This window comes from Prionailurus viverrinus, chromosome C1, assembly GCF_022837055.1.
Source record: "Prionailurus viverrinus isolate Anna chromosome C1, UM_Priviv_1.0, whole genome shotgun sequence".
Lineage (NCBI taxonomy): Eukaryota > Metazoa > Chordata > Mammalia > Carnivora > Felidae > Prionailurus > Prionailurus viverrinus.
The window spans coordinates 120424423-120439188 of record NC_062568.1 but is presented as its reverse complement, the minus strand read 5'-3'; positions in this window follow the sequence as shown (position 1 = coordinate 120439188).

Genomic DNA, 14766 nt, shown 5'->3' with positions numbered 1-14766 from the left:
GTCCCTGGCTGTGGTCTTTGCCTCTTTAGGGCTCTGCTACAGAGCCCTGGCTCTGGAAAGCACCCAGTTTCTCCTTCTGTCTTCTAAGAAGAAAAAGTGGCCTTGGTCAGTCTCACTTGCTTCTTGGCAGAGAGGAGGCTCAGATCCGAGTGTGCCCCTCTCCAAAGCCATGAGGCAACCTCCATGATGGTGTTTCTGTAGATGTGACCTGGGGACCACCTGCCTCAGACACATCCGAGACATTAACTGCTCACTAACAAAACAAATTCCTAGGCCCCATCTCAGACTCATTGAGGCAGAAACTCTGGGGATATATCCCAGGAAACTTAATCTTAACTTACTAGGCCCCCCAGGTGGTTCTTCTGCACACTCAAATCTGAAAACCATAGCCCAAGTCTAACACACATGTGTGGAATAGATGTAGATATCCCCCGATGAATCATGTCCTTGTGTAAGCCTCTCCCTTGAGTGTGGGCAGAAGGTGTGACCTGTATTTAGCCAATAGAAAATGGCAAAGGTAGTGGGACAAATACTTCTGTGATTACGGTATGTTTTATAAGACTGTCTTAGAGAACTGGAGAGAGAGAGAGAGAGAGAGAGAGAGAGTATCCCACTGGCCTGCAACAGGTAAGCCTCCATGCTGTGAAAGCCTATGAAAGGGCCACATGCCAGGAAATACGGGTGACTTCTGGATGCTGAAAGCAGGCCCCAAATGACAGCCAGCAAGAAAACAGGGACCTCAGCCCTACAATCAGAGGAATTGAATTCTGCCAGCAGCCATGTAAGCTGGAAGAGAACTCCCGACTCCATAAAAGAACGTAGCCCCAGCCTAAACCTTGATTTTAGCCTTGTGCGACCCTGAGCAGAAGACCCAGCAAAGCCATGTCTGGACTCTTGGCCCATAGAAACTAGGAAATAATAAGTGTACGTCATTTTAAGCTGTTGCGTTGTGGGAATTGGTTACGTAGATATAGAAAACTAACATGCCTCCCTTCTCAAAATGTCAACATCTACCTTTCTTATTACATTATTTAGACCTGGGGTAGAGGCTATAAGTTATTATTATTTTTTTTAAATCTTAACTGTATCTTTTAATTTTTTTTAATGTTTATTAATTTTTGAGAGAGACAGAGAGACAGAGTGTGAGCAGGGGAGGGGCAGAGAGAAAGGGAGACAGAATCTGAAGCAGGCTTCAGGCTCTGAGCTGTCAGCACAGAGCCCGACGCAGGACTCCAACCCGTGAACCTTGAGATCGTGACCTGAGCTGAAGTTGCACGCTTAACTGACTGAGCCACCCAGGAGCCCCTTAACTGTATCTTTTAAAGTATATAATACATTATTATATATTCATTATAAAATTTAAAAGCCCAACAACACCAAGTATTGGCAAGGATGTGGAGTAACTGGAATTCTCATGCCCTGGGAGTAGAAATGGAGACGAGGTCCAATCACTTTGGAAAACTGGCATTTTTAAAGAAACTAACATATCCACACATACACTCTAGCCTTCCCACTCCTACGTATTTACTCAAAAGAAATGAAAACATATCTCCACTCAAGGACTTACACACAAAGATTCATAGCAGCCTTGTTCACATAGCCCAAATCTATGTGAACAACCCAAAAGTTCATCAACAGTTGGCTGAATAAACAAAATGTGGTCCAACCATACAACAGAATACCATTCAGAAATAAGCTATTGAATATACAAAATAACATGAATGAATCTCTAAGTCATTACCAGGGTGCAGAAGCCAGATACAAAAGAGATACTGTATGATTCCATTTATATAAAATGCACCCTGGCCTTTAATGACAGAAGGCAGTTCAGTGGTTGTCGGGGGCCAGGATGGAGGGAGATGGACAGCAAAGGGGCATGAGGAATCTTTGGGGATGATGTAAATGTTCTATATCCCGATTGCGGTGGTGGTTTCACAAGTATGTGTAATTTTCAAAATTCATTGCATTCTGCATCTTAAATGGATGTGGTTTAACTGTACAATGAACTCAGTAAACTTGGCAAGGAAAAACAAATCCATTTGGTACAAGATACAAAAGGTGCAAAAGGTGCAAAGTGGCCCTTTTATTGGTGGCCCTAACAGAGGCCACCACTGTAACCGATTCCCCGTGTATCTTTCTGTAGATATTTTTACTTAATACAAAGTGAGATCTTTACATATCAGTACATTAAAACAAACAAACAAAAAAACCTCCTCTTTGTTTTTTTTTTAATTTTTTTTTAACGTTTTATTTTTATTTTTGAGACAGAGAGAGACAGAGCATGAACGGGGGAGGGGCAGAGAGAGAAGGAGACACAGAATTGGAAGCAGGCTCCAGGCTCTGAGTCATCAGCCCAGAGCCAGACACGGGGCTCGAACTCACAGACCGTGAGATCGTGACCTAAGCTGAAGTCGGCCGCTTTAACCGACTGAGCCACCCAGGCGCCCCTCCTCTTTGTTTTTTGAACAGCTGTACAATTGTCCCTTTATGGTTGTACCATAAGTTGCTGAACTAGTTTCTAATTGATGGACATATTTTTACAAATAAAACAATGAGCTTAAATTGCTGGGTTAAAGAACATGAGAATTCTTTTATTTTTAAAAGTATTTCTAAATTACTCTCCATAGAGGTCATAGCAATACCTATTTCCACCAGTAGCAAGAACACCTATTTTTTTCCACAGCTGTGCTGGCATATTATGTTATGAGACTGTTCAATGTGATAGATAAAATAGTATACATCGTTATAATCTTCTTCTTGATACCTCTTATTATGAATGAGATTGAGCGTCTTTTCACATTTCTAAAGAGTTATTTATAGGGGGACCTGGGTGACTCAGTTGGTTCAGCGTTCGACTTTGGCTCAGGCCGTGATCTCACAGTTCGTGAGTTCGAGTCCCACATTGGGCTCTGTGCTGACAGCTGGATAAACATTTAAAAAAAGAGTTGTTTATAGTTGCCTTTGCAGTTACTTTGTTATGAACTAGTTATTCATATCTGCCTACTTTTCTATAGCATTGTTGGCCTTTTTCATACTGTCTTTTAATAGCAGCTTCTACATGGTCTTGGCTCAGATTCCCTAGGAAACAGGCTGAGACAAAGCTTACACGCTAACGCTTTACTGGGGGAGTGCAATCCCAGGACAGCAAGGGTGAAGGGAGAAATGGAAGGGAGGCCAAAAAGTAGGAAAAGCACATACAAGGTGGTACATTACCAAGGGGGCCACAGCTTCATGAGGAAATGGACAGTGGCTCAGCTACAGGAGTATCAGGGGGGAGGGCTGGTGAGAATGGGGAGGCGGGGCTTTCCTGTCAGTTGCCTCCCATCCACAGTCTCTCTTAGGTCAATATTTGCCCCAAAGGGCATTAATTGCCCTGCACTTCTGGGTGGCACACCCAGTTCAGCTTGCGGGGGGGGGGGGGTGGGGGGGGCGGGGAGCCAGATTTCAGGTCCTTTGGCATGGCGTTCCCCTGAGTCCAGAAGAGAGGAGAGTCCTGTCTCCCACATCTGGGCACCAACGCAACTGTGGCCTTTGTCCAGTCTTCATCCTGGTGGAGGATGAGCCTGCAGCATGTTGGGGACAAGGCAATAAGGGCTGTGGCCGGGAGACTGCACTGAGCAACCAGCTGAGGTCCTGGAGAGCCAGGAAGATCTGAGCAATTCTGGAGAAAATTTTATATCTTTTTTATATAAAATTTTAAATTTTATAGATATATTTCCTCTATAATTGCTCAGATATACCTGCAACATCCAAAAAGGATAATTTTATATCTCTATAGGATAAGGACATTATATTTTATTGTATATACATTATATATCACATATAAAGGGTATTATTATATATATTATCCTTTTTGCTCTATTCTAAGTTTCAGATACGCCCCTCCCCCGCCCAGTTTGCTTGATTTTGACTGCTTATGGTGATTTTTTTTTGCTATGCAGAAGAATTTTATTTATTTTTTAAAATTTTAAATGTTTATTTATTTTTGACAGGCAAGGAGAGACAGAGTGTGAGCAGGGGAGGAGCAAAGAGAGAGGGAGACACAGAATTTGAAGCAGGTTCTAGATTCAGAGCCCACCGTGGGGCTTGAGCTCACGGACCATGAGATCATGACCTGAGTCACAGTCAGATGCTTAACCGACTGAGCCACCCAGGCACGCCCAAAAAATTTTATTGTTATGTGACTGGATTTATCAATACTTTCTATTATGACTTCAACCCTTTCCTACTCTGAGATTATGAAAAGAAAAAAAAAAAAACCTTCCCATGTTTCTTTCTGGTGCTTCTAGGATTTCATTTTTCAAAGTTTAAATATCTCTGATTCATCTTCATTTTATTTTGGTACAAAGACAAGCTGTATTGATCCCAACTTTATTTTCCAAATGGCCACACAGTGATCCTGATGTAAAAGGACACCTTTCTCCTGTATTAAGTTTCCTTACTTTTGAAGGCTCTTTATTGAACCTGCTCTCACTTACAGGGTCTGAGACTCACTAGGTCGAAGAAATGATTTATGAGAGGAGAGCCAGACACAGTTAATGGAGTTCCACTTTTGTCTTGCACTGCAGTTCACTCCAGAAAGGACAGTCATGGGCGAACAGCAGGAAGTTATTGATTATTATGCTTTAACATAATTAATCGTGCACTTGGTGACACTGCATGTAATGATTTGAACCGCGAGACGTCAAGACGGGGTGATGTCTCTGTGACTAGCAATACCTTGGTGACATGAAGGCAATGGAACTTTGAATTACAGCTTCTTCCCCTGGAGAATGTTGTAAAACATAAATGCAGTTTTGGATGTGCTATTTGTACTTGGCATGGTCTGCGGGATATCCTCAAAGGCGCTTAAAGTGCCAAAAGACCAGTAAGGCAGGAATAAAGGGAAAGAAAAAAAAACCATTTCTTTTAAAAGAAACTGGGCCCCTAGAGCCACCCTTGGCCAATAGCATTAACCATTTCCTTGTGCGCCCCAATGCAATTTTAGTGACACTGAATGATTTATGATCATCCCTCCTGGATGGACATAAATTTCTTAGGGGTGTAGACTGAACAGAGACCTGGCTATATTTAATCCCAGGCCTTAGGCTAAAGCCTGAAACACAGTAGCTGCTTGAAATGTGTTTCTGGAAGGACTGAAATAAACAACAAGATAATGATTCAGATCAACTCCTGCGAAGCTTTTCCTGACACCCGTCTCTGTTCCCTCCAACTCCACCTGGATTGTGGGTTCCCACTGTGCCCTTTTAATCACTGACTTCTCCACTCACCCTTTTATGCGTCTCTCCCATGACAGTGTGAACTCTTTATTTTTTTTTTTTAAATTTTTTTTCAACATTTATTTATTTTTGGGACAGAGAGAGACAGAGCATGAACGGGCGAGGGGCAGAGAGAGAGGGAGACACAGAATCGGAAACAGGCTCCAGGCTCCGAGCCATCAGCCCAGAGCCTGACGCGGGGCTCGAACTCACGGACCGCGAGATCGTGACTTGGCTGAAGTCGGACGCTTAACCGACTGCGCCACCCAGGCGCCCCCAGTGTGAACTCTTTAGAGACATAAACTGTCTTAATCAGTTTTATATCCGTAGCACCTAGTAAACTCTCAATAAACATTTGTGGAGTGAATGAATGAATGAATGAATGGTCTGTAGGGAGACTGTTAGAAAAGGTCTGAAAGTTGTTACGGGGTAGCTGTGTCTGTGGTCTTCGTGTTCAGAAAGGAGCCTATCTTCCCAGAAGAGAGAATATGGTTGAGCAGAAAAAGCATATGCTTTGGAGACAGAACACCTGAGTTTTGATGCCGACTCTGCCACTTACTTTGGACAAGTCACTTCTCTTTTCTGAGCTTCAGTCTCTTGTACTGTAAAGTAGAAATAATTAGAATTGGAGATAAAGTTTGAAAAGTCCCCCCACAGAGCATGGCATAGAATAGGTCCTCTATAGCAGCTGTGCTATGCTATTCTTATTCGTATTCTTATTCGTATTCTTATTATTTATTGTTACTGTTATTAAGAGGTGTGAGGGCAATACAGAGGAGGCTGTTAAAATTTGTAGTTCAGGTAGCTTTGGAGGAGATGATTTCGGGAGGGGATGAGGTGGGGGGTATGGGGTGACCGATAATTGCTGTGATGATAACCCTCAGATACTGAGCGTTGACTCTGTCAGGCATTCCACACACATCATTTCTGCAAATCCTCACAACAAACCTTAACATTGGTGCTATCACCCCACTTGTCAAAATGAGGAAGCTGAACCACAAAGCTCTTCTCTGAGGTTCAAGGTCAGAGAGGTAGTCGATCGTTGGGCTGGGTTCAACCCAAATCCATCGTGAAAGCTTTAAGCCTATTCCGAGTAACCCAGGAGTTGAGAATATTCTGGGAATAAAATCTCGGTTAAAGACCTTCTAAGAACCTAGATATTGAGTTAAGCTGGACTAAGGTCTAAAGTAAAATACAAGGCCATTTACACCCATTTTTTCATGAACCCATGCTTATCACGCCTGCTGTCATTAACAGCGTCTTAGGATTATAAACAACTGAGCTTACACTGAACCAAATGGACTGCACTGGGTGTAGGGAGGCGGACTTTGGGGGAAACAAATCTTCACCTGCACCCATTCCTTTAGCAGCAGCATGTTACCAGTGGTTTTAGGAGAGCAGCCTTTCAGGGAACTTCCCTGGGCCTGGCTCATCACATAATGGAGAATGTCATTGGTTTGCATTTCCCCAGCACGCATCAGATGTTTGCCTTAGCATGCCATACATTCTCCAAGCACGGGGAACATGAAGACTCACCCCAGGCACGGCTGTCACAAAGCTTCATCTGGCTGCAGCCTCTTTAACCCGTTCTCCAGTGCACAGGCTCATCCTGGTCAGACTTTTCTTCAGCATCACAGAGCTTAGAATCTGATTCTGAATTCCCCGGGCACTGTTTGCCATTGTTGTGCAAGCCTTCTCTCCAACAGTTGGATAGTCTTAAATGTGCTCTGACCCCATCATCTTCATAGGTATTCAATAAATATGCCCTGAATGGAGAGGTTAACAGAGCAAGAAGAGTTGAGCAATATCACTTCTTGGCATCAGTTTTATGTGGCATCGGTATTCTGGAGGGGTTGAGGCAATGCGGAGCAGGATGGACTCCTTTAAAACCTCTTCGTTTGTATATATGTCTCTCCCACAGAGAGTCCTGCTGAAAATAAACATAGCCTGCCCTGTGTGTCTCCACCACAGGAGGGGTATACAGCACAGATAAGAACCGTCTTCTCTGGGGGGAGATTTTCCAAAGGACACTATCTGTTTACTCAGCAAATATTTACTGAGCGAGACGGGAGGAGGAAGGGCATTCCAGGGAGAGAGAACAGTTTGAACAAAGCTAAAGAGAGGAGAAACCAGGGGGATGCATAGGGTCTAGTGAGTAGTGAAATTCAGGAGGGAACATTTGAAAGGTAGGAAGGAACTGATCAAGAGCTTTGAATGCTTGGCAGAGGAGTTTGGGCTTATTTCAACAGGCAAGAGGGAGTCAAAGAAAGATTCTGAGCAAGATGGATTGTAATCAAAACTGCTCATTAAGAAAATTAATCTGACGGTAGTGCCTAAAAAGGAACGAGATGAAGAATAATCATATAAAGCAGCCAATGACTGGGTATTTACTATGCACCCAACACCATGCCAATCCCTTTATACACATTCTCTTGTTCCATAAAAGTAATGAATAATAGATTTAAGACTCAGTGCCTGGCTCATAGTATTTTCTAATCTTCACAATCACCCTGTGAGTTGACTATTATCATTACCTCAATCTTACAGATGACACCTATGCTCCAAAGAGGTTAAGCATGTTATACCCAAGGTCAAAAGTGTTAAGTGGCAGAGCCAGGGTTTAAACTCGGGTTGGTCTGACTCTAAAGCAGACTCTTAAGGGAGGGAGATGTTAGGAAGTAATTGCAAAATCCTATTGATGGTGATGAACTAGAAGAGAGGCAGGAGGGAAGAAAAAGAAAATGGATGTACACCCGAATTATGGAGACATAACAGACATGATGTAGCAATTGATTGACGGTTGGAGGGACAGAGTGGTTAAGGTTGGCCCAAGGTTCCGAGCATGGGTGACCAACAGAAGGTGGCACTATGGTGAAAGTCAAGAATACAGGATGTAAAGTAAAAGAATTCAAACTATGTTGAGTTTGATGTGTTCATGGCATTAGCCAGTAGAGATATCTTGCAAGCATTTGAAAATCCACCTTATTCCTTATGCCTTGTTCTTCACTTATAATGTCTCATTCTTAAATGTCTCATTCTTTTCTTTTATTTAATGGTACTTTTTTAAATTTTTTTTTTTTAATGTTTATTTATTTTTGGAACAGAGAGAGACAGAGCATGAACGGGGGTGGGGCAGAGAGAGAGGGAGACACAGAATCGGAAACAGGCTCCAGGCTCTGAGCCATCAGCCCAGAGCCTGACGCGGGGCTCAAACTCACGGACCGTGAGATCGTGACCTGGCTGAAGTCGGACGCTTAACCGACTGCGCCACCCAGGCGCCCCTATTTAATGTTACTTTTAAATGTTTATTTTTGAGAGAGACCGAGAGAGAAAGAGAGAGAGCATGAGCAGGGGAGGGGCAGACGGAGACAGAGACAGAGTGCAAGCCGGGGAGGGGCACAGAGAGAGAGAGGGAGACACAGAATCCGAAGCAGGCTCCAGGCTTCGAGCTGTCAGCACAAAGCCCGTCACAGGGCTCGAACTCACGGACCATGAGATCATGAGCCGAAGTTGGACGCTCAACTGACTGAGCACCCAGGCACCCCTATTATTGTTATTTTTAAAAAATTTTATTGTGCTAAAATACACCTAACATAAAATTTACCTTTTAATCATTTTAAGAGTCTTATTTTTTAAATTAACGCGAGGCTGACTTCTGGTTTCTGGTCCAGCACGGAAGGAACTTGGAAGTCATCGGTCCATCCAACCAACCAACAAGTGAAAAGCTGAACACACCGAAAAATCAACTTTTCTTACATCCATCAGAAAAGTGAGCTCACAGAACAAACTACTGCCCCCAAAATGGAGAGATAGACAGGTACATACAAAGAATTGCGACTTCATGTAGCAGAAACCTCCATGGGAGCCAGTATTAGGATAGGAAAATCTAAACTGTAGCTGCCAAATTGCTGGAGGCTCAGTGTGGACACATCTGAGAGTTAAAACCTCTGGGCATGGGGGGAGGCAATCCTGGGGGAGGCGCACGCTTTTGTCACTTTTAGCTCTAGAAGCTGTATCAGCTTCTGGAGAGTATCAGAGAAAAATCCCCCTGTCCCTCTTTCTGGCAGAGGAAGGGGGAGAGTGACCATTTTGAAATACGCCAGAGTGTTCCATTCTTCTTAACGAAGGCTTCCCCCAAGAGAACCTATTTTACCGGAGCCTAACCTATTGGGGTTTTATCAGAACTTAATCCTTAATTAGGAGAAGGGACATGCCGAACTCTAGCCTCTTATTCCACCTAAGGGGAGAGAAAATGGAGGAGCCTATGTGAAGCTCACAGCCCAGGGCCGCAGCCTCACTAAAAGACTAAGACCTGTGGCTCCTGGGTGTCTCAGTCAGTTAAGCTGCCGACTTCGGCTCAGGTCATGACCTCGAGGTCCGTGAGTTTGAGCCCCACGACCTGCTCTGTGCTGACAGCTCAGAGCCTGGAGCCTGCTTCGGATTCTGTGTCTCCCTCGCTTTCTGTCCCTCCCCTGCTATGCTCTGTCTCTCAAAAATAAATAAATGTTAAAAAAAAAAATTAAGACTAAGACCTATCATTAGACTACAGAACGCTTCCCTCCTTCCATGCCTGACCACCATACCACTAAAGGCCTATTTGCCAGATTTCCTTAAAAAAATGTTTCTTTTAATGTTTCATTTCTTTTTGAGATACAGAGAGAGACGGAGTGCAAGCAGGGGAAGGGCAGAGAGAGAGGGAGACACAGAATCCCAAGCAGGCTCCAGGCTCTGAGCTGTCAGCACAGAACCCAATACAGGGGCTCAAACTCACTAATTGTGAGATCATAACCTGAGCTGAAGTCGGACGCTTAACCGACTGAGCCACCCAGGCACCCCTACCAGATTTCCTTTTATCCAGCACATCATGTCAGGGTTTCAACAACCAAAAAAATTTGCAAGCCATAACAAAAGGCAAGGACCCACCCCACAGTTTGAAGAGGTAGAGGAAATATCAGGACCAGATTCAGAAATGGCAGGGATCTTGGATTATCAGACTGGGGACTTAAAACAACTATGATTAATAAGCCAAGGCCTCCAATGGAAAACATAGACAACACGCAAGAGCAGATGGGTAATGTAAGCAGAGAGATGGAAAAGTCTTGGAAGGAATCGCGAAGAAATGCTAGAGATAAAAACAAACAAACACAGAAACAGAAATAAAGGACGCCTTTGATGGGCTCATTAGTAGACTGGACACAGCTGAGAAAAGAATCTCTGAGCTTGAGAACATGTCAATAGAAATTTCCAAAACTAAAAATCAAAGGGAAAAAAGACTGAAAAAAAAAAAAGAGAGAGAGAGAGAAGAACAGAATATCCAAGAACTCTGGGATATAACGGGAATACCACAAGAAGAAAAAGAGAAAAGAATAGAAGAAATATTTAGAGCAATTATAACTGAAAATTTCCCCCCAAGTTAATGTCAGACACCAAACTACAACCCAGAAAGCTCGGAACACAGGGCAGGATAAAAATTTTAAAAAACAGATAGACAAACAAAACAAAAAATGACACCCAACCATATTATACTGAAACTGCATAAAATTAAAGAAAAAATCTTGAAAGAAGCTAGGGAGTTGGGGGGGGGCGACACCCTACCTACAGAGGAAGAAAGATAAGAACTAATTTGGCTTCTCAGAAAGCATGCAAGCAAGAAGAGAATGGAGGGAAATATTTAAAGTGTTGAGGAAAAAAAAAAAACCTACCAACCTAGAATTCTGTGCCCTGTGAAATTATCCTCCAAAAGTTAAGGAGAAATAAAGACTTTCTCAGACAAACAAAAATTGAGGGAATTGGTTGCCAGTAGGTCTTGATGTGCAAGAAATGTGAGAAGTCCTTCAGAGACAAGGGAAATTATGTCAGCAAGAAATTAAGATCTACATTTTTTTTAAAACGAAGAGTGTTAGAAAAGGAATAGGTTAAAATAAAACACAAACTTTTCTTGGGGGGCCTGGGTGGCTCAGTCGGTGAGGCCTCCGACTTCGGCTCAGGTCATGATCTCTTGGTTTGTGGGTTCAAGCCCCGAGTCAGGCTCTGTGCTGACAGCTAGGAGCCTGGAGCCTGCTTCGGATTCTGTGTCTCCCTCTCTCTCTGTCCCTCCCCTGCTCATGTTCATGCTCTGTCTCTGTCTCTCTTAAAAATAAATAAACATTAAAAAAACTTTTAAAAATCTCTTTTTTTTTCTTCTTTCTTTTTTATTTTAGAGAGAGAGAGAGAGGGCGTGCACAAGAGGGAGCAGGGAAGCGGCAGAGGGGTGGGGAGAGAGAGAGAGAGAGAGGGAGAGAGAGAGAGAGAGAGAGAGAGAATCTCAAGCAGTCTCCATGCTCAACATGGAGCTGGACATGGGGCTCAATGTCACGACCCTGGGATCATGACCTGAGTTGACATCAAGAGTTGGGTTCAACCAACTGAGCCACCCAGGCGCCTCCCTTTTTCTTACTCTTAATTAATCTAACAGATAATTGTTTGGAGGGAGGAATTTGGAATATTTTGTTATGACAAGACACTTGCACTAACCACAAAGTGGTACAGTGTTATTTGAAAATGAACTTGGATTGGCTATAAATTGTATATTGCAAATTCTAGGGCAACCATTAAAAAAGGTTTAAAAAGGGGGCACCTGGGTGACTCAGTCAGTTAAGCGTCCAACTCTTGGTTTCGGCACAGGTCATGATCTCACGGTTTCATGAGTTCGAGTCCCATGTTGGGCTCTGCACTGGCAGCATGGAGCCTGCTTGGGATTCTCTCTCCCTCGCTCTCTGCCCCTCCCCCACTTATGCTGTCTCTGTCTCTCTCAAAATAAATAAATAAACTTAAAAATAAAGGTTTAAAATGGAAGCATAATTGATAGGGTTGAAAAAGAATGAAAATGGAATCCTATAAAATACTCAGTTAAAACTCTGAAAGCCAGAAAAAGAGTGGAAGACAGAAATGCGAATAAATGGAAAATAGCAACAAATATGGTAGACACGAAAACAACTATAGCCATAATGACCTTGAAAATTTTTTTTAATGTTTATTTATTTTTGAGAGACAGAGCACAAATGGGGGAGGGGCAGAGAGAGGGGGGAGACACAGAATCTGAAGCTGGTTCCAGGCTCTGAGCTGTCAGCATAGAGCCCGACGTGGGGCTCGAACCCACAAACCGCAAGATCGTGACCTGAGCCAAAGTCAGACCCTTAACTGACTGAGCCATCAAGGAGCCCCTAGCCAGACTCCCTTTAAATGTCAATAATCTACTTTGCCAATTAAAAGACAGAGATGTCAGAGTGGATCAAAAAACAAGACCCAATTTAGGTGCCTGGGTGGCTCAGTCAGTTAAACAACCAACTCTTGGTTCAGCTCAGGTCGTGATCTCACGATCTCACAGTTTGTGAGTTGGATCCCTGCACTGCACTCACGTGGAGCCTACTTGGAATTCTCTCTCTCCCTCTCTTTTTCTTCTCCTGCTTGATCTCTCTGTCTCTCAAAAACAAAACAAAACAAAACCAAGTCCCAATTAAATGTTGTCTACAAGAAACCCATTTTAAATATAACATAGATAATATGCATAAAGAAATATGATTAAAAGTAAAGGGATGGGGAAAGATATGCCAATACTAACCAAAAGAGAGAGAGCAACTTCTTTTATTCCACATAATACATTTAAGGGTCACTAACGTTGTTTCATGTATCAATAGTTTGTTCCTTTTTAATCCATTGTATAGATGAACCACAGTGGTTTTTTTAATCCATTAATTTATTGAAGGACAATTGTACTATCTCGATTTTTTTGGCAATTATGAATAAAGCTTCTAGCAATGTTCCTTATAGGTTTTTGGGTAAACATAAATTTTCATTTCTCTAGCTATGAGTGCAACTGCTGGATTATATGGCAACTTATGTTTCATTTTTTAAGAATTTATCCAATTGTTTCCCAGTGTGGCTGCACGCGTTTTCATTCTCGCCAGCAATGTATCAAAACCATGTTCCAATGCATGAGAGCATTCCTCGTCATTGCTTGGTGTTGTCAGGGTGTTTATTTTAGCCGTTCTAACATGTGTGGTGCTATCTCATTAAGGTTTTAATAGGTATTTTCCTAATGGCTGATGATGTTGCACATCTTTTCACGTACTTAACTTGTTTCATCCTCTTTAGTTAAATGTTTAAGGCTCTTACTCAGTTTCGATTAAATTCTTTGCTTTCTTACCGTCCAGTTTTTAGAGCTCTTTGCATATTTTTGTTACAAATCCTTTGTTGGACATATGACATATAGATATTTTCTCCCAGTCTGTGGCTTGTCTTTTCATTCGGCTTCCCTTATTACCAAAAGCTTTTAATTTTGATGAAGTCCAATGTATTTATATTCTTCTTTCATGAATCAGGCTTTTCCTGTCAAGTCTCAGACTTTGCCTAACCCTCAGGTTGTAAACATTTTCTCTTGTTTTCTTCTAAAAGTTTTATAGTTTGATGTTTTATGTTGAGAATTACATGGATTAAACATCCATTCTGAGTTCAAATCTGCACACGGTGTGAGGTTTGTTTTTCTACTTGTGGATATCTAACTGTTTCAGAGCAATTTGTTGGGGGGAAAAATCCCGTCCTTCCTTCAGTGGTTTGCCTTTGAGACTTTGTGAGCTATCAGTCAGCCACAGACGTGTGTATCTGTTTCTAGATGCTGTATTCTGTTTCATTGATGTATGTGTCTCTCTTGTTGCTAGTACCACATTGTTTTGATTACTATAGCTTTGTAGTAAGTCTTAAAATCGGGGGATAGTGTGATTCTCCCAGCTTTGTTTTGTTTTGTTTTGTTTTCATTGTTTTAGCTATCCTAGGAGCCCGTGGGTGGCTCAGTCAGTTGAGCGGCCGACTTCAGCTCAGGTCATGATCTCACAGTTGGTGAGTTCGAGCCCCACCTAGGACTCCATGCTGTCAGTGCAGAGCCCTCTTCGGATCCTCTGTCCCCTTTTCTCTGCCCCTCCCCTGCTTGTGCTCTCTCAAAAATAAATAAACATTAAAAAATTGTTTTAGCTATCCTGGTTCCTTCGCCTTTATGTATAAATTCTAGAATCAGTTCATCTATATCTACCAAAAATCTGAGATTTTGATAGGAACTGAGTTAAATTTGTTTATCAAGTTGGAGAGTATCAAATCTATACTCTATTGAGTCTTCCAGTCCTTGAACATGGCATGATTTTCCATTTTTTTAAGGTCTTCTTTGATTTCTTTCATCAGTGTTTTATAGTTTTAAGCATATAGATCCTGTATATGTTTTAGGAGATTCATATCTAAACATACTATTTTCTCAGCTATTGCCAAGTGATAATGGTTTTTTTTTTAATTTTGATTTCCAATTTTTTAAATTTAACATTTATTCATGTTTGAGAGTGAGAGAGACAGAGCATGAGTGGGGGAGGGGCAGAGAGCGAAGGAGACACAGAATCCGAAGCAGGTTCCAGGCTCTGAGCTGTCAGCACAGAGTCTGATGAAAGGCTCGAACTCACCGAGTGTGAGATCATGACCTGAGCTGAAG